Raw genomic sequence first — 20,996 nt, 5'->3', positions numbered from 1 at the left:
GTTTCTACATCTCTTCTGTGAAAGGACTGGGATAAGCAGTTTTATGGATTTATGAACTGAGCAGCCATTGAGCAGCTACAAGCAGTCCCACAAGGCAGATGTGATAGTGCTTCTGTTCACTGGAAAGAAACAGTGCAAACTTGTAGGCAGATGGTTTAGATCTACTTATGAATGTTACCCTGTACCCATATGGGGGGTTTTGCACTGCAGCTACAAAGTGAAGAATGTTCACTGCCATACAGGTGCATAGAATTGCATCTTATGTGGGCATCCTTCAACTAGCTCATGTACCAAAACAGTTCAGGTGTTATAGCAGGCAGCACAGGCCCAGCAGAAGACTGACAGGCTCTTGGAAGATGAAGTTCACACTGCTATGACTTCAAGACTACAGAGTCACAGGCTACAGGATATAAAGCTTTCTCAGGGAAGCCTGTGCATACCTGTGAACAGATGCATGGTAGATATCCCCAGCACCCTTAATGACATGCAGAAAGCAAGTTGTTTAGAGCTTTGAAAGGCTCTGCAATTCTTTTACGTATCTTTACAGCACTTATGTGGGAAAATACCACCATCCAGCTGAGAGTCATCAGAAATATTCTGTTGTTCTAGGGCTCCAAACTCAGCACTCTCAGTCTCAGCTCCATTATTTACCTAGACATTATTCTTTCCATGGAACCAAATTACTGATACCAATTTGAAAACAAATCTGCCAAAAGGGAAGGTATCAACCATGTGCTTCTGTCTTAGAATCAGCCCCACTGAGGATACTCATGAATATACTGTACATATTTCTTATGAAAATGAACCATGATCCAGCTACTAGTCCTCTTAGAATAGTACTGCTTCCTGTAGTTTTTAAGTACTCATTTACTGTCCATTCCTGCATTCCTCATATTAAAGGTTTAGATCAAGAACTTTCCTGAATTCAAGGTCTCTTGACTGTGATGTTCCCATTCAAACTATGCTGGTTTCTAAGTTTCAGGCTCTGATCTGAACTCAGATCTTAAGTTAGGACACAGTGTTTTTGGTTTTTTTCCTGAATCCTACTCTTCTATAAATGTTAAAATCACTAGTCTGAAGTGAAATTCTATCCTGAGCTTCTCAAACAACACCTATGAAAAGTGTATGGTTTGTTTTACTCAAAAACAAAGCTCTAGCAAAAAAGGATGAGAGAAATGAGAGAGGATGAGTAGGATGAAAAAAGCAGAAGGTTTCTGTCATTATCAAACTTGGTCAAATTTGTTCTCAGTCTTGTTCCACTTCCTTAATCTGTTTAATTCCCTCTGGTTCCTCCTGGTACAATTTTGTCATCTCTATTTTATCCAGCTTTAGTGATCTCACTTGCTGGTGAAGTAATTTTGAACTCTTGTGCCTGAAAATATAACTTTAATTGCATGTAAAGGAAGAAATATATCAAGTTTGGGGACCAGAGGCTATTAGTCATATTAAATGTACAGCTGAAATTTTAGAAAGAGTTGTGCCAGTCATGATTGCTAAAATATAAATCTTTGGCTGTGTGATTCATTATATACTAGGAATCTTAGGGATAATGGCAGTACCCTGACCTATAATTTTTAAATTACAACATGGCTGGAACATCTTACAGAATAACTTGAAAGAGGGTTATAAAGATACACTGAGTGCATTGTCAGGAAAAACAAGGGAGATTAGGGTGCAATAAATACCTGCAAATGGAAGATCTTTATTTCATGATTTTTTTTCTGGGACACAGAAATTAGGGTCTTTTTAACAAACAAATGAATTTAAAAATTATATTATCCAAAGTCACACCACATATTGAACCAATTTTAAAGAACAAACAAATCCCTCCCCTCCAAGACCCCAAACCTAAACTATCCACATAACTATCACTGTTTCCTTGGGTAGAAAACAGTGAGGAAATTAACCTAAGGGCTTGATCACAGTTACTGATCTTGGACAAGAAATGTTTCAAAGAAATTAAATGGGAATGAGAAGGTAACAGGGAAAGCTGACAACCTCTTTTGAACATGTTGTGGGAATTACATAGTAGTGCTGCTTTGCTAGCCAAGTGCTAGCCAGTGCCTGGGGCTCTGCCCTCTGGGAGAGAAATGTACATCAGGTGTATGCATCAGAGCAGTCTTTCTTATTTGAAACAGGGAGTTGAACTCAATACTTGTGAGTGTCTTCTATCTCAGGATACTTTATGATTCTATGATTTCTAAAAAACAGTTATAAAATCCTGTTTCTCTGACTGCAGCAGGGAAAAAAAAATTAAAACCACAACACAATAGAGCATATCCACTTATAGGTGTTCCTTCCCAGCAACATCTCTGTTCAAGTAGCTCTCTGTGCTCGACCCCAAGGCCATATAGATAATTCAGTGATGGAAAGACTCAGAGACATACAGACACCTTCTGTAATACAGAAAGTACAGCCTAACTGGAAAGGTGAGATGCTCTCATTGATTTATTATTTCTATTTATTAACTGCATTAACCAGTCCTAAGCAAGTCCTAAGCAGGGACTCTGGTCATGCTAATTTATATGGAATTGTCCTGCTTGTCTATAGAAAAACATTATTTTCTTGGAAAGGACAAATTATAATAATCCAGAAGGAAGACTGCATCATTGTTTTCAAGCAGAGCATTGGGATCTTGCACTTCATAAAATACTTTTATAACTCTTGGTTTCATGTATACTGTGGTACTCTCCTTCTATGACATGGTGATCCATTTATCAGATTAGAGCAAGACTGTCGGCATTGTCTACCTCAGCTTTAGTAAAGCCTTCAACATTCTCCTGGAGAAACTGGCTGCTCCTAGCTTGGACAAATGTATTCTTCACTGTGTAAAGAACTGCCTGGGTGGCCAGGCCCAGAGAGTGGTGGTGAATGGAGTTACATCCAACTGATAGCTGGACACAAGTGGTGTCCACCAGAGCTCAGTGGTGGGGCCAGTCCCCTTTCGTATCTTTATCCATGATCTGGATGGGGGAATGGAGTGCACCCTCAGTAAGTTTGCAGCTGACACCATATTAGGCAGGAGTGTTGATCTGCTGGAGGGTGAGAAGCCTCCACAGAGGAATCTCAATAGCCTGTATTGATGGGCTGAGGCTATTTGTGAGAGATTCAACAAGTCCAAGTGCCAGGTCCTGCACTTCAGCCAAAACAACCCCAGGCAGTGCCAAAGAGTGGACAGAGTGCCTGGAAAAGTGCCCGCCAGAAAAGGACCTGGAGGTGCTGGTCAACAGTGGCTGAACATCAGCCAGCATGCGCTCAGGTGGCCAAGAAGGCCAATGACAAAATATCAAAGTATCAAAAATAGTATGGAAAGACAGGAAAAACATTGAAATGCTGGAGCATGTCCAGGGAATGGCAATGGAGCTGGTAAAGGGTCTGGAGCACAAGTCCTTTGAGGAGCAGCTGAGGAAGCTGGGCTTGATCAGACTGAAGAAAAGAAGGCTCCAGGGAGACCTTATCACTCTCTGCAACTGCCTGAAAGAACGGTGCAGTGGAGGTTGGTCTCCTTGTCCAAGTAAGAATGAAAGGCCTCAATTTGCACCAGAGGAAGTTTAGATTTGATACTGGGAAAAATTTCTTCACTGACAGGGCTGTCTGTCATGTGAACAGGTTTTCCAGGGAAGTAAGTGGTGATGTTACCATCCCTAGAGTCATTTAAAATATATGTAAATTAGCACTTAGGGACATGGTTTAGTGGTCAACTCAGCAGTGTTAACTTTATAATTAGACTTGGTGATCTTAAAGGTATTTTCTAACCTAAAGTCTTCATGATTCTTTAATTTTCAGCAAGAAGATTGTGAAAAATTTAAAAAATAAGGGATTGTAGGTAATTTTGGGATGCATTTCCCAAATGTGGTGCATATATGAAAGATTTCTACCAGGATTGAAAGAGTGTTTCTCTTACATACTGAGATATAAAAAGGTATCATTCTTTGAAAGATAGAAAACAAAAAGAAGGTAACACAATGTGGACATGCTATATATGTGAAGGTTCAAGTTCAAATAGTTCAAGTTGTGTTTGTGTTTCAATGATAAAGCAACCATCTATGAAATTCTACTGTATTTTTTCTTGTCTTTGAATGACTGTGAGAGTTATAAATAAAATGTTGTTGTTCAAGGAGGTGTATAAATAAATTGGTATAATTAGGTGTCATAATTAAGGTGCCCATTGCTGTTGCAGACACATTTACATAATTGTCAGTGCTAAAATGAAAATAATTGTTTGTCAGAATTGCTTCTGTTAAGACTGATAGTTCCTTAGTTTGTATAGTTTTCTATAAGTATTTGTTTAGAAAATAATCTAAATTCTGAGCATGAAATGACTACATACAAGCCAAAATCTTCATAAGTGAACAAGTTTGTGTACAAAATTTACCACCTTGGAATTCAGACAAAATATCTTGCCTGGTATCTTGCGACACATCTTCTGCATAAAGGCCAAACTATGCTTTCCATGTTCTGTTTGAGATTTGTACAAGCTGAGCAAGAAACTGCTTTGCAAAATGGAAAGAGGAAAAAATCTTGCTTTCTGAGAAATTACTAGCAAAGAAAAAGCCCTTTAGACTGGTTCTTTGGTGGCGTTTTTTCACAGTTTGCTTTTATGTGTTGTATTACTTGTTAGAGTAGACTTACACAAGTATCAGGAAGCAAAGGATTGAGTCTTGTGCCAGTTCATGTAATGCAGCTTTTAGACTACTGCCTTAGAAAAATAACTCAGATTTAGGCTTAACCAGTCTATGACAGTTTCATTTTATTGAATATCAAGCTAACCAGATATGTTAAGTGCAAATGTTTTTATCCAAAGAAGAAATACCTTAGGAAAATTATATTTCTCAGAGCTAAAAATTTTGTATTAGTATAAAGCTGTACTTGAGCACAGCTGCAATAATTTAAGATATTCTCACTTGTGTATAGAAGTAACAGATTTTATAAACCCTCTAGGATCCTTTAGAAACAATGAAAAAAATTATTCAAACACTTGCTGTGACTTTTATTGTCCTTAATGGTTCTCCTTCTTCCCTACCCTTAACCTTTGAAATTTCTTTTTGTCTCAAATTAGAACCTAAAATTCTCTGGGACAGTTTTAATCTATCAAGCAGGGGTCCTAAGCCACAAACAAATAAAAATTAAATAATATCCCAGTAGCGGATACAGTTTTATCAGGGAAGATGAGATAAGTAAGGTAGAGAGTGTTCAGTTCCCTTCAATATTAAGTCATCTTCACTTCATTTGGTATAAGACCATCAATATCAGAGTTAGATTTACACTCTGTGCATAACTAAAGATTTATTTTTAAGTAGTTATCTGACAAAAAAAAAATTAAGAAATGAATGAGATTGGAAGGTTTTCACTTACTTTCTATACACATTATTTATATATATGTATATATTCATGCATGTTTAATATTCTTATATATATTTGAAGAGATGAAGGTATATTTCTTTTTCAGAGCTGTTTGTTTGCTCCTAAAAAAACCTGTTCTGCCTCTTCTTCTGTAATGCAAGAATGAGTTTAAAACGGGCAGTATCCAAAGAGAAATTCTGCATGTTTCTATTTCCTGCATAATAGTGAGAAAGAAGTTCTTACTGTAGAAATATGCATCCATTCTTTTGTTTGTGAAAATATCAGTACATTTTCATCACTGAGAGTAGTGAATAAACAACAAAAACCTTTTGATTAAATTTGGCTGATTAAACTTCTCATATAACAGTAATGTAAATGCAAACTACCTATCTCACAGGAAAAAAGAATCTAAATATATACATTTAAGAGTAAGTACATCAAATTATGAACAAACTCTTTCATTATTTGATTTTTCAATTAAACAATTTTTAATTGAACCATTGAAAATTTAATTGTTTCATTGCTTGTTTGATTTTTCAAATTAACAATTTAAAATTTGCTTGTAATATTTACCTTCTTTCCCCTATTTTTTAGCTCATCTAATTATAACATTATCAGCATTATATTATATTGATTGACTAAGAATAGGACTGATATCAAGGTCTTGGCTATCCTGCTTCCACCTACAGCCCCTCTAACTTTAATAACATTAAGCTTTCTGTGCACTAGAAGATTATCATAATTTTAAACACACATATTAAACCAAACTGAAATTCTCTCTGTTAGTAAGGATCTTTTAAAAAAAGAGATAGCATGGAGAAAAATAAGTTCCAGATACTCATAAGAACCATGCTTGCTAGGTCTTTAAGGCTTATTTTACAATAACAGTTCTACCAGCCCTCCCAAATTATTTCTATTATAGATTTAGCCCTAACTGGACCTACAATTTTTACCATGGAAATACACCATGTCTACAGTTTTACAGGCACAGCACTACAAAAAACTTGTCAGCAAAAGCATCTTCCAATATCCTTCTAGTGAGCTTTCTACCCTAAGAATCCTCTAGAGACAAGATTTTCCTTCTACCTCCTTCATGCTCAAAGGAGGCTTTCATCAGCAATTGGAAACAATCTTTTCCCATGAGGAAAGGGTAAAATGAGAAAGAATGTTTGCAAGACAAATAGAGTTTAACCTGTGTGGTAGGTCTTAAAGGCAAGGAACACTCATGCGGATTTTATTCAATCCTGGACAAGAGGAAGCCTAGAAACAGTACCGTCACTTTGTTGCAGTAAACAATTTTAAAATGAGAAAAAATCTCTACAGAAAAAAAAACACAACAAAAAAATCCAGCTGAAAACTGGAGGATTATATTTCACTGATCACCCAAATGCTGTCTGAAAGCACCTAGATGTCAATTAGTACAACGTCTCCTTCACAGAGGGATTGTTACCAACACATGGTCAGGTCAGCCATGTCTTTACCTCCCTGCCTTGAAAACCTCCAAGGATGAAGATCCCGTGGTTTTTGGGAAAACATTGCATATCCGTAGCACTCACTGAGACATTTTCTTAATGTTCAGATGGACCTTTCCAAACTGCAACATATGACTCTTCCTCCTTGCCATATTATTTGTCAGTACCAAGAACAGCTCCATGTTCATCATTTTATTCAAGTAGCTGTAGGCTTCAGCTGTTTCACAACCACTCCACCAGAATAAATAAAACCAAACCCCTCAGCCGTTCCCAATACGTCATGTGCATGAGAACCTGAGCCATATTAAGAAGCTTCTTCTGACTCCCCTGCAATTTCTCAACGTTCTTCCTGAACCATGAAGTTATGACTAGACAGAACCTTTTGATGCAGGGGGTTTAATTGTTTGTTTGAAACATAAATCCTTTTGGGGTACCTTGGCAATATAAAAGGCACTTCCAGTGAGTAGCAAAAAATAAGGCAACTTTGCTGCCTTATCCCTTTATTTCTCCATGAGTTTCAACTTTACCTGTTTTGTTTACCTGTTCTATAGAGAAGAGGCTACTTTAAACAGTCACTGGGACAGAAAGAGGACATTATTTCAAGAGATAGTCATGTAAGAAGTTAGTACCACCAGAGGCCTTTGGTGCACAACAGCAGAAGATATGATGTGGTATTGTGGTCTTTCTCCATTACTCCCATGGCTACCAGCATGGCCAGAAAAATAGAAGAGCTTCCACCAGAGAGTGAGTAGAAAATCACACTGACAATGCAGCCACTTGTAATGGCCATTACCATCATCAGAGAAGAAAAAAGAAGAGTTTGCTAATATCTTTCATAATTTTAAGATTGGCAATAGCAGTGAACTTGATAAATGCATTTAATTATCAGCTTGCCTGATAATTGGGATGATGAGTAACCTCTTTGGCCATCATGCCAAGCTCCGACCCACTGTAGCTAGTGAACCTGCCCTCATGTCTTTTTGGCAGCTCAGCCCGCGGCTAAGGGCTTTCCATGCCATGGACAACAGCTGGCCTTTGCAGCATCCTCACTCACAGGAAAGCCTCTGAATTTTTGCACGGGATTAAAAGCAGCTCTGAAAAGCCTTCCAGGTGAGAGTACTAGCAAGGATTTGGACTCTCTTCCCCAGAGGAAGGTTTTAAGGATTTTTCTGTGGAAAGTGTAAAGCTATATTAGTATGAGGACAGTAATATCAGTTTTGCTTCAAAGTCTCTTCCTTACTTCTGTTGTGATATATGAAATCACTCCTTCTTAAACTAGACAAAAATGAAAAAATGAAAGACACAGTACAGACCTCCACAAAAATGTAGTTCTGACTTCCTTGTCCTTGTTCACCAGGGAAAATATCATGCTTTCAATTCTTTCTAAATATGTAATGGCAAAACTGTAATATCTCTAGGGCAGAAACACTCTTTCATTATACTTTTGTATAGTACCTTGGAAAATGGGACCACTTTCCCATGTGGTCTGCAGGGAGTTCTGTTAACAAAATAAATAAGTAATGCTTCCAGGAAACACATCAAACACAGACTACACTGTACCACCTACTGCACAGAACATTAAAACTGCTAAAAATGTCAACAAAATAAACTTGCATGATGCCTAACATGGAAGCAAGCAGTACATTTTGCAACAAAAGAAAAGTGTTGTAAATGTGTACTCTAAAGCAGTGAAAATGGCGTGTGTTGTTTAGGTGTAATAAAATGTAAAGCATAACTTTTTAGTACTCCATTATTAAATAGGTGAATATTAAAGAAAAATTCATTTCTATGCATATGCAATTATTACAGGTATCAATTGATATCTAAATCTTTTGAATATACGTCCATAAAAATTAAATTTGAATAAGTAAGTTATCTGTTTGTAGGCACTTAAGAATGTTCTCTAAATTATATCAATATTTTTTAATTATGTTTAAGAAAGAGGCTACTCTAAAAAAGTAGTCTGCAATAACAAGTAGTCCATCTTGGTCAATTATTCCCATGTGAGCAATAAATCCTCCCTATTTGCCAACTCAGCCAACAGACATGCTTGACTGAGTCAGGAGAATTGATAACCTCTTTGTAAAAAATCTATTACACACCAGATCAGCATGTCCATAATCTCAGGGTTCTGCATCAACTCCTTTTCCTCCTCTGAAATGACCTCACTAGTGAAAGAATCAGGCATTTTATGAGATTGGTAAACAGAATTTACAGCAATATTTTTTTGGCTGTTTTTTTCTGCAAATTTCTGACTAGTATCTAACTTCAGGAAACTGCAGGAGAACTCTCGCCCCAAGAAAAGACCAATGTTATGATTTTTAAATTGCCATCAATCTCTTTTATGGAAGCACTAAACACCAGTCATTCAAACCTAGACTGTTAGAACAGAAAGTCACCATCAGCTCAACCCATGTAATAAGCAACATGTTGTTGGAAGCACTCAGTAGTATCATAAATTATGTTCAACTCATCCACTGCCACCCAAAAGCCCTTTCCAAGTGAAGCTTTTACTTCAGTTCTCTCTTTTGCCAACCCCAACTCCTTTATATTGAGATGAGGTTGCTCTCCAAAGCAAGTGTTGAGAGTTATTAGAAAGGGTAACTGATTTTCGAAAATAAGAAAGCCAAGGTACCAGAAAAGAATAGTAAAAGAAATATAATTAATAGAGTCTGCTATTAGCAATAGGAAAGCGTAACTAGGAAAGCATAAAGTCCTATGCTAGCCTGAAAGGGCAATCTCTGATGACAGGAACTTATTGGCATTTTCAGCTGCGTAGGCTTTATCACATCCACTCTACTTAGTAAGTGTGACGGACACTTCATGTCAGGGACTTCGATGTCATTCAGGCTGATGGGGTTTAGAGATGATATATCTTTCTTGTTCTGGTTAGGAACAAAATGTACAAAGAAATTGTGTGGTCACACTGTTCAAAGTTAAAATGCAGACCAGAGAAAAAAAAGTTAATGTGCCTGACAGCAGTATTTGCTCTTAGCATGCAGTTGCAAGCTTTGAAAGTCCCGTTTAAGTATCTCTTTTTTAAGATAAATACCTATTAAGTAATGTATATGCACAAGCTGAAGTGTTAAATGGTTTGTTGAAACCTATTAGAGTACACAAGATGATAAACATAAATTATAGCTAATATACTGCACCAGTGATTTTTAAACATAAAAATTACTGACACTGTAAAAACACACTTGAGTCATCGTAGCAGCATAATAGCACTAATCCATGTTTATCCAACCGTGCACTTTTCAAAAACAACACAAACCTCTAATAAATGCTTTGGCTTCACCTTGACAACTTATATGGGTTATTGCCTCGTTCATGCCTGGATAACCATGTGTTATGACTTAAATGTTCTTTAATATCAATTTATGCCTTGAAGAAAAAGGATTGAATAACATAGTGTACATATGGTTCAATTTATTACAGCAAAACAATCATTTTAGTTTGAAGATATTTTCTCATGGTGCATATCATAGAAATCTTATTCAATAGAGCTCTCAATAAACCAGATTTTTTATGTCACAATAAATGAAACTAAGGCAGCTAATTGTTGCTAAGATTCTAAATAGATGAGTCTATTTGGCTTTCTTGTCAATCAAGAAATAAATTCCTTAACACTTGTATTTCTGGATTCTAATGTCTCTAATTGGATTTTACACTATCTGATTAACGACGTAGTTTATAGACTACTGTAAAAAAATGTGATACTTAAAAAGTGGAAGAGGAAATTGTGGGCTGTCAGCATTTATGGAAAAGGCCAAGACAACACTGAGTAATTTAGCATTTTTGCAAAATGGCAAGGAAAAGCATAAAACCTGGTCAATGATGCCTCATTTGTGATACTCTTGTTGTGTGTCTGTGATACAAAAGAAGACCCTGGAGTGCTATTCTGAAGAATATTAAAATATGCAATAGTCTGTACTGAAAATGGATTGCAGTTTCAGGAAATTACAAAATAAAAAAGAAATCCAAATTTTAATTTAGAACCAAAAGAAAGTACAAGCTTAAAATTCAGCCACAGACTCATGATGACTAAAGCTTGCAGAAACAACAAGCACAAGGTAGAAAAGAATGCCACAAAATAGCTTTGTTACTTCTGCAGTACCCATTTTTACTGACAGTCTTATTTTCATGAACTCTCCACATTTTCCAAAATGTTTCTGGCAACCCTTCAGACAGAAAGATCTTCTCATATATGAAGAGAAGGCAATCCTAAAAGAGTTATACCTGCAGATATGCAAATCTCTTTTGCCATGTAATTGCAATTGGAAGGTGAAGAAGACTAGCTGGAAGCTAATTTAAAACTATGATGACAGTAGAATCAGCAATGGCTGTGGGCACTGCAGCTTTTTACCCAAAAGTAAAAAGAGCAAACTAAACTAAATTAAATCAAGGTGAAAAACAGTAAATTAAACAAAACAAGCAAGAAGCAGAACTCCAATACAGAACACCAAGGTAGAATCTCAACAAAAAAAAAACAACAAAATTTATCCCCAGTGTTAAGCAAAAATAAAAAACATAAAACAAAAATAAAAATACCAGAATAAAACCAAGGGGAAAAAAAGTGAACAAAAGTAAACAAAAAATAGGAAAGGTCTTCAAAGCCCCAACATACAACAACAACAATACAAAAAGAAACCCAAATTGAAAGTTAAATAAAAATTAAAAACCCAAACAAGTAAAACAAAACAAAAAAAACCAAAAGGTAAAATCCCAACAGAAAACTCTATGAAACCCCATCAGAAAATAAAAGGTAAACAAAAAGAAACTTTTAAAAGCCTAACATAAATAAAACACCACAGTAACCAAATAAAATCAACAAAAAAGCCCCCTAATATAATTGAATAGAAATAAAATAACGTAACCCCCCCCAAAACATAAACCAAAGTAAAAGAAAAGAACTAACTTAAAACCTCAATGTAAAGCTCCAAAGTAAACCCTTAAAGGAAAAAATCAATGTAAAACTAAAAAACTTAAAACCAGAAAGTAATCAAATAAAAACAGCCCATGAAATTTAAACAAAGCAAACTGAAGATAAATTAAGAAAAATCCAGAAATAGTAGAGCCCCAACATAAAATATCATAAACCTTACAACAAAGTAGAATAAAAAAGAAAACATATGAAAATAAACAAAAATCAACTGAAGTAAAATGTGAAGCCCAATGTAATACATAAAACAATAAAATCCCAGAAGTAAAACAATGTAAAATAAAGAAACCCCAACAAAGTAAACCAAAATTAAGAACAAAATCCCAAACAAAAATTATAAGTCCAACAAAATCCTAATGTAAGATCTCAACATACACCCCAGTGTAAAACCCCAGCATAAAACCCAGCACAAAACAAAATATAAAACTAAATACAATAGTTTAAAAAGTAAAAAAAAAACCTAAGTATTCCAAAGTAAACAACAAAATACAAATAAAATGTAAAATCCCAATCTAAAACCCCAGTAAGTAAACATAAGGGAACCAAAGAAAAAAAAAAAAAAAACCAAAGAACTCCAAACAAGAAGCCCTAGCATTAAAACACAGTGATAAAACTAAAGAAATAAATAAAACTAAATAAGAAAATCAAACCTAATTACAACAAAAAAAGTGAAGCAAAACACAATACAATAAAATAATTAAAAAAGCACAGTAAAAAGGAGAAACTCATTTTAAAAATAAAGGAAATTCACAGAATGGGTAAGATTGGAAGGCACCATAGTGGATCATCTGGTCCAACCTTCCTGCTTGAGAAGAGTCATCTGACAGCACATGGCACAGGATCACGTCCACAAGGTTCCTGAAAATGTGCCATGAGGGAGACTCCACAATCTCTCCAGGCAATCTGTTCCAGTGCCCAGTTGCTGGCACAGGAAAAAAGTTCTTCCTCATGTTGAGGTGGAACTTCCTGTGCATCAGCTTCTGCCCATTGCCTCTTGTCCCAGTGTCTGGCATCATCAAGAAGAGTCTAGCTCCATTCACTTGATACCTTTTAAATACTTATAAGCATTGACAAAGTCCACTCTCAGTCTTCTCCAGGCTAAACAGGCCCAGCTCAGACTTTCCCAAGAGAGGTGCTCCAACCTTTACATGTCACAGCCCCTTGTCCCAGAAACTCCATGTCTCCCTGAGTAGCCCCAAACTGGACATGGCACTCCAGATATGGTGTCACTAGGAGGCCACATATACTTGAGTAGAGGGACAGGATCACTTCCCTTAACTTGATGACAATGCTGTTCCTAATGCACCCCAGGGCACACTGCTGGCTCATAGACAGCTTGTTATCCTCCAGCATCCCAAGGTCATTTTCAGCAGGTTGGCCCCAGCCTGTACTGGTACCTAAGGTTATTCTTCCCCAGGTGAAGAATCTTCATTGGCTGTTTTTGAATATCAGAAGGTCCTTCTCTGCCCATCTCTTCAAAATGTTGAGATCCCTCCTTAGGGACACACAACTCTCTGAGATATCAGCCACTCCTCTCACTTCTGTACCATCGGTGGTCTTGCAGAGGAGACATCTGCTCCATTGTCCAAGCCATCAATGAACAAGTTAAACAATACTGGGCCCAGAACAGAACTCTGGTGAGCACCAGTAGTAACATGCCTCCAGCTGAACTCTGTGTCACTGATTACAACCCTCTGGTTCAGCCAGTTCCTAATCCACCCCACTGTTGACTCGTTCAGTCCACACTTCCTGAGTTTGCCCATGAGGATATTGTGAGAGACAGTGTCGAAAGCCTTGCTGAAATTGAGGTAGACAATATTCACTGCTCTCCGCTCATCCACCCATGTATTTGTTTCACTACAGAAGGCAGTCAGGTTGGTCAGGCATAATTTACCTTCAGTGAATCCACATTGACTACTCTTGATCAGCTTCTTATCATCCATGTGGATAGAGATGGCCTCCAAAATGAGGTTCTTCATCACCTTTCCAGGGATTGTGGTGAGGCTGACCGGCCCCTGGGTCCTCCTTCTTGATCTTTTTGAAGACCAGGGTGACATTTGCTTTCTTTCAGCCTTCAGGCACCTCTCCAGATGGTCATGGCCTTTCAAAGATGACTATGAGTGACCTGACTATGATGTCCACCAATCCTCTCAACACTGGTGGGTGCATATCACCAGGGCCCATGGAGGTGTAGATACCAAGCTCATTCTGGTATTCTCTGACCAAATTGTCCTTTGCCAAGGGAAGGTCTTTCTCCCGACATTCATATACCCTGGACTTCTGAGTCAGAGATCCCTGGGGGCTGGTCTTATCAATAAAGACCGATAAGTTCCATGTTACATAACCTTTAGCCGAGTAGATGTGTGGGCCTAAGAATGCAATCTACAGCAACAAACAGTGAATGAGGAAAGAGCTAAGACCTAAGACAGGCTGTCTTCACAGCTGAAGTCCTACAAGTATATTTCATCTGCACTTAAGATAAAGCTACAAAAGTGCACCCTCTAAAAGTAACCTAATTTATGAGTCATTTCAATTTTTTCTCTTTCTCAGAAATTAATTCAACTTCTCTTATAGGAGATAGTATCAGGATATTTCACAATTTCCAGTGCATTTATCTTCACAGTATCCTTGAACTATAAAAGAAGCATAATTACTGACACTGTAACAGAAAAATTAGGGAAATAGCCACAGTCATTGAAGAAGACTAGGAAAATGTAATAAACTGGTTCTAAGAGCCTTGACAAGAATCTGAACCAAATTATTGCATTTTTTCTACCTCCGTTTTCACAGTCCATGCTTCAATCTGTTTGTCTGCTTTTGGTAAAAGAAAGACAATCAGGAATGCATGGAAGGACAATAGGAATGCATGGAAGGAAAGAACACAACTAAACAAGTAATTTTGAGGGCGCTTACATGAAATGAAAAATCTGGTTTCCTTATTTTAAAGAAAAAAATCAGATAAAACAAGAGGTAGGATAGACTACAAAACAAGACAAAATGATTATAGCTGTAGATTTATTTATAGAGAAACTAAACTACCTGTTGTCTGTCTTGCCTTGGTACATGACTGAGGAAAGACAAATGACAACAAAGAGCATTGTTAGCTCAGTTGTGAGCCAGATACATCAGCAACCATGGGGCAGTGCACTTGTTATCAAACAACATTCTTCTCTTCCCCCTCTTAATCCTGGGTTTCTAGAAACTAGGATAATTCAATGACAGCTTCTGCTTTGTATCTTTGGCAATGCATATGATGTTAGTGTAAAGATTTTATTTAACTACAACTTCCCAGCCATAGTTTCCTATTTTTTAGTGATCCATTTTGTATACTACAGAACACACAAATGTGGCTGACTTTACAATTTAAAGATAAATGTTAAAACAATACATAGAAACTCATAATGAAAATAGAACTTTAAAAAAAGTATTTAAAAAAAAACAGTGAAATGTGGTTCTGGCACTGTCTCCCCTGAACTGTGACATTTGTATAGGTAACCTTTTTTTTCCTTCAGAAAGATAGATTTTTAAACCAATTTTAAAGTTTTGAAGAGGCTAAAATATGAATGAGAATGTTGATAAAGCCTATATTAAGATCTGTATTACATGCTTAATGAATTTTTTTATAAATTACCATAAATATTATTTTTTATTTGTGAATAAAAGGATAAGAATTGGTGTTTCTTCGTGGGGTTTCTTTTTTTTTTTAATCATTATTTCTTTTCTATGTGTAACTTTGGCAGGAATTTCCAATACAAGAGCTGTTTAATATTTATTTTAATTTAAGAAGACTCTCTCTTCAGGAATAGTTCCAGAAGCTGGATTTCACCCTAGCACTCTTCAAAACAACCATTCCCACCCTAACAGCTAAGACTCATATACTCCACAGCAGAAAATTATTCATTTTAAATGTTAACCAGCCTATGAGAACTATGACCAAGAAGATGATGACAAAAGCATCATCTGGGTTTTTTATTTAGGATGAGCTTTCCTTGAACAAAAATAGTCTAGTAGTAGAAATACTGAAGTCCACATACAACCTCATTTCATCCACATACTCTGCTGTAAACAAAATCTTCACTGATCTCTGATTTTACTCTGTACTCATTGCAACTGCATTTCTCACATGAAATTTTACGAAGTGTCTCACCTGACAAAAAAATCAAAAGCATACTTAGTTTTTCCAGTCCAAAACAGGTGTGGTAATCAACTCTCTACAGCTGTTGTAGATGACAGAAGAGATAAATTAAAAAAAAAAAAAAAAAAAAGCAACCAAAAAATCCTCTGAAATAAACCAAACAACCTGTTTGAATTCTTCTGCAGCTGCAGAGGATGTGGGACCAGATTCTGACATGAATTAAAAAAAAAAAAAAAAAAAAGTCCAAATTTGAGATATACCAATTCAGAGGAGGAAATTTTTGGTGATTTAGAGAGTATGTGTTGCCTTTATACCAACTTTAATTTCAGGTCTCTAGGTCTCTCTTGCAAGGACCTTAGCTGCATAAAAGGCATTCTGAATCTTCTGTTGGAGTAAGTTCAACACAAATATTAAGACTCACATTTTAGGTCCCTGACATTGACATTATTCAGAAATGGTCATTTCTTACATGAGGTAAACTCATCCAGACCCAAATCTCTACCTTTTTTTTTCCTTTTTTTTTTTTTTTTTTTTTTTTTTTCCCTAGTGGTCTGCAATGAGGGATCTTCTCACAGGGCAACTGGGAAAAGCAACACTGCTCAAAGACTGCTCTGGAAACCTATGCCTTACAGAGAGCAATTGGTTCTCTGCCACCTGGTAGTAGGATACCTCCAGTAGCTCCCTGGTTTTCCAACCACACTCATAAAACCAGCCACACTGATACTAAGAATATACACCACAGCAAAGCACAATGAGAATGACATCCAGACTAGGAATGTGGATCATTTACAGGTGCTGAAGACAGCTACAGTTTTATACCACCTTGTGGTAAAAAAAATGTTATTGCAACATTCAAGAGTACATTTTCTTTAAATTCCTCAGCCCATTCATGTTTTGATGCTACTTAGCCTCAGTACAGGTCCTTGACACTTCAGCTAGTTGAAGAAAAATCTCAAATATAGAAATAATTTCATATGTTTCCACAGCTTCCATCTTCACTCTATCCCCTGCATCCCGTGACACACTCAAATATAACATTGGTAAATCACTTGAAAGGTCTAGTAAACTTCTCCATGCAAAAAAACATAGTTCCTCCTCAGAAGGAGTCTGAACATTTAATATACAGGGACCAGTATAATATCAGTTCTGAAATATACTTTTATTTTTTATGACTAGGGTAGTCCTATGGGCTCCCTTCAGTAGATTTTTGTCTTATTCTTTTCAAGAACCAAAGTAAAAATGCAGAAGTGTATTTTCTACTGTTTTTACTTATCTATTTATTCCAAACTCTATAGAATATTTCTAAATCAGAAACATTCTAAGTTGGGACATAGGTCTGCAACTTTTTTATTCAAAAATCAAGAAGAACATTTAAATTTAGGCTATTACTCTTCCCTGAAAATGAATGGAAACAGAGCAGTCAGTTGGGGTTTTGCTGTTATATGTCATGTTCATAAAGAATAGGAAATATATCTTAAAGCATTACATTGTTTTCTTGCCATGTGGAGTAAATTTCAAGCTGTTGAGTGTGAAGGTTTATAACAGAAAGACGGAAAGTTTTAACTATAATACTGCAGAAATATAAAGGAAATAAGTAGTATATCATGTAGAAAGAAAAGCCTGAGCACCTCTGTAACAAGTGTCATTTAGATGGATAAGAGACTCTTTAATATTTGCTTATTCTTTTCCCAGAATTGGAAAGTTGTGTAATGGACTAAGAAATATGAGAAGTTAGACCATATTTTACAAATGTGTAAAGCGCTGTAGGGTACAAAAACATACTAGGCCAAAGTTTTTCAAAAATTTCCAACTAATTTAGTAATAGTGTGCTGAGTTGCTTGATTGTGATGAAAATATTTTATGGTTATCTTAGAAAAAGCCTTAGTTACACTGTAATAAGGACTAGCCATTCCAGGACAACAATTTTATTTTCTTTATGTGTTTGATTTTCTCAGCACTAGTATTGACATGCGATTGAAAACCTATTGGATACATTGGGACTGTGCAGGGCAAAAAACCCTAAAACTACTGAAGATCATACAAACTAACACAAGTAACTGTGTGTGATGTGTCATTTTAAATAATAGCTACTAACATGCAAATGAATTAATTACTTTTTAAAAAATTCACAGTAGATTTCTGTAGAATTTTGTGATCACACATAAAAATAAAAATATGCATTTAAAAGTATCTAACACTTTGGTATGTTCTTGTGACTTACTATTAATTATCTGGATTATGGTACTTCTTAGGAATCCTTGCAATATGTTTCAGACGTTGGCCAGCAGCTTTCCCTTTAGTAACTTCTTTATTCTACTATAAATATGAACATTACTTCCTGCATTTGACAAAGTCTAGTTTATGTTGCCTTTTCCCCTCAGAATTACTTCAAACACTGAACTGGCTCTGGAATATTAATGTTTTTGCCTATGTGATAACTCAAGCCCATAATAGCTGGAAAACTCTAGAATACAATAGTCACAGGTGTCAATACAGTCAGTGTAATACAGATAGCTATTAAATTTCAAAAGAAGCTAGCTTGCTTGATAAGCAAACTAATATAATTATATAGGCTGAGTTTACACAGGAACATTTGCAGTTGAGATCCATGCTGCCTGTTTTCTGCTGTCCTAATTATTTTTTTCTTTTTCACAGTATGGTTCCCTCTAGTGATTCTTATAAGGAAAGAGGTTACCTGATCCCTTAATCCAGCTAACATTTTACAAAAGAAGATCCAAATTAGTTTTGCTTACACCAGATGCTTTATGTGCAACTGGGTATCAGACAATGGTGACTGAAATATGAAACACACAAATTCAATGATCTCCTTTGAAAGAATCTCTTACCTGGGGGAGCTAGCATGAAATGAGTTGTTTGCATAGTTGCTGCCACTGTGCAGTCCTGTCTCCTCCCCTTATGCAAACCAATGAATGTGTAAGCTGATTGCCAGATATCCCCAGTGTCAGAATCTGTAACAAGAAATGCAATGAGTATTTGATGGAAGAGAAGTAAAATCAGATTTAGCAGACTGGTTACAGCAGGCAAATATGTTAGCAAACAAGCATATTATGCCTACTAGTTTGAATGCGCTATGGTGACGCCTTTATACAGGCAAAAGATAATAGAATACCAAAAAGTACACATAGAAAAATAAACCAATAATTAGCCATACCAATGACTTGCTATGTGGCTTTCTGGAAGTTCCACAACTTCTTATTATGTTTTAGTGTAAGTGCTATAATATTTTGCCTAAAGTATCAAACAAAACATTTTAATGTCTCATTGCTTATAAAAGATCATGTACTTCTAAATTTAAAGAATATACATAGGAACACATCCTGTGAATCAGTAAAAATCTGAAGATTAGTCAAACTACACTAATGGGATCCCAATTTAAAGAAAATAAAAGTGTTGAATAAACTGGTACTTTTATATATATCTGGATGCATTTGGAAAGTTAGCAAAACCCCGGTACCATTCCCAGGCAGAAGTTTTCATGCAGTCACCCTGTTTTGAAGGGTAAGAGCATTGAATAGGGTGACTGAAGCCCTTCCACACCAATCGCCCTCAGTGCCACAGAACAGTTACTGGTGCAGTCAAGTTATTATTATACAGTCAGAGCCTATAAGAAAAAAATGTGGAAAGAAGAAAGAGGAGTTACCCTAATTAAATTTTTGGCAAATGTTTCCTAGACATCCACACATAATCAGGATTTAACTACCCAAGAGACATGACTATCTACCCCAGATCATCAATAAAACACACCCTAAATATCTAAGCTCCCATCCCAAGTGATGTAGTTCATCTCAATATCCTTCTTCAACTGTTATCACAGTTTCAGAGGCTGATGAACACGATCCCACTTTGGCATTCAATACATTTTTCTTATGATCCATACTCTCAAGGCTACTGCCTTGAGAACTAAAGTGCCACTCGTTGCCCCTGTGATTACTTTGTTTCCCATGCTGCACTGCTCCTGGACACTGGAGACAGTCATAAGCCCTGAGAGGGTGGAAGGAGGTAGACTGAATTCTGCCTGCAAAATATTATTTTTCTAAACAACCTACAGAGTGCTTTACTTGGTCAGTAGGACCAATTTCCTGCTGGTCAAATCCCTTTACCCACATTCTGTCTCACAGACTCCTATCTGTTTGAGGGAGTTCTGTGGGTTTTTTTTTTAACTCTGGACAGCAAGCTGTCCACTGTTAATTTGTCCGACAGATGTGGAAAAAATTTGGCATCCAGAGGGGCACCTCATCTTCAGACCCCTCCTTCAGCCCTTTCTCCATCAGTTACAGCTGCCCTTCTCATCTTGTCACACTCTCATAATAGCAGCACCAAGCAGAAATACTGAAAAAAACACCACTTCTGTTTTGAGACACCACATGTCTGCTCGGTTATGAAGCAAGAAGAACATGAGTTTTAACCATAAGTTTCTCACCAGCGGTAAAAGAGAAAGCATGGGGAAAGAGACAAGATTCCTGTGAAGAAAAGAAAGATAGATGAAAGACAGAAAATCAAGGATAGGACTTTTTTTTCCTTAGACTCATTAAGTACAGAGAAATAGGAGACAGGAGGCCAAGCAGCACTTGCCCCTAATGCAAATGGCACTATGAAAAAAGTTTGGCAAAAGGTATGTTTATTGAACATTGTTTTTAAGTGAGCAGCCAGCTACCAGGAGTTACCTACAGAGAACCACAGGACTCTGTGGTTAGATTGGGAGCAGACATTCACATCCCAGACTGAGCCCTAGAATCTGGCACATCTCTCACAGACCAGATGCTGAGATGTGCATGCTACTGTCACAGAGATGGCATTCAGAATTTGGATTACATTCTGTTCACAGTGCCTTGTATTTTGCTGGAAAAATAATGAAGATTTTGATGTATTCACAAAGGGCAACATTCCCAGGATCCTGGAGTCTGTCAATCTGCTAATGCCAGGCAATAATCTGGCTGTGTGCTGAAAGTGTGACAAGGATGACTGCAGCAATGTCTCTATGCACTTCAAGTGACTCTGTATGTTAAAAATATGCTGAGGAGCAGATACATCCTAGAAGAGAGCACAGGATCTCTGTATGGCTCTGATGATCAGCCTGGAGTGC

The sequence above is a fragment of the Vidua macroura genome, chromosome 1, assembly GCF_024509145.1.
Source record: "Vidua macroura isolate BioBank_ID:100142 chromosome 1, ASM2450914v1, whole genome shotgun sequence".
NCBI classification, from domain to species: domain Eukaryota; kingdom Metazoa; phylum Chordata; class Aves; order Passeriformes; family Viduidae; genus Vidua; species Vidua macroura.
Note: the sequence above shows the minus strand (reverse complement) of the source record.